The 579-nt window shown below is 36.6% G+C and overlaps 1 protein-coding gene across 1 annotated transcript in view; it reads right to left on the reverse strand.

Moving 5' to 3' along the window:
• Positions 1-579, reverse strand: part of LOC103656297 (protein WWC3-like) — a gene marked incomplete at its 3' end in the record, with an annotated part of 93,189 nt that overhangs the window by 19,037 nt on the left and 73,573 nt on the right.

Below are 579 nucleotides of genomic sequence, written 5' to 3' on the forward strand. Positions count from 1 at the left end.
TCAAAAACCAGGGATGTACTGTATGGTGACTAACATAATATAATAAAAAATCATTAAAAAAAAAAAAAAAAAAAAAAAAGGGAAGAGGCTGGCTAAAAAATCATTAAAAAAAAAAAAAAAAAAAAAGAGAGAGAGAGCTGGCTGAACTCCACCATCGAATTCTCCTGCTGAGGGGTGAGACCAAGGGGAGAAATTCCAACTTCACAAAGAAACCATCTGCCTGCCGAGTCATGGCTCCGGCCAGTGCACGGCTGGGGTACTGAACACAGGCTGCTCGTGCTCTTAGTTCGAGGAGTACCAGATAAAACAGAGAGCAGCCAGTAAATGCGAATCGCAAATAAACAACGGATTTCTTTAAAGTATAAGTATGTCCCCAAATAGTGCATAGGACATACTTATATTAAAAAAGAAATCCACAGTTTATTTGAAATTCACATTTAACTGACCATCCTCTATTTTTATTTGCCCAATTTTTCAATCCTACTTAGTTCCCTCAACTGAAAATGGGGGTAATACAGAAGTCTTGCAAGTATTAGTTGAGATAATGTATTTAAAGTACAATATACTTGGCAAGACAAA

This window comes from Ursus maritimus, unplaced genomic scaffold, assembly GCF_017311325.1.
Source record: "Ursus maritimus isolate PB19 unplaced genomic scaffold, ASM1731132v1 scaffold_72, whole genome shotgun sequence".
NCBI lineage: Eukaryota > Metazoa > Chordata > Mammalia > Carnivora > Ursidae > Ursus > Ursus maritimus.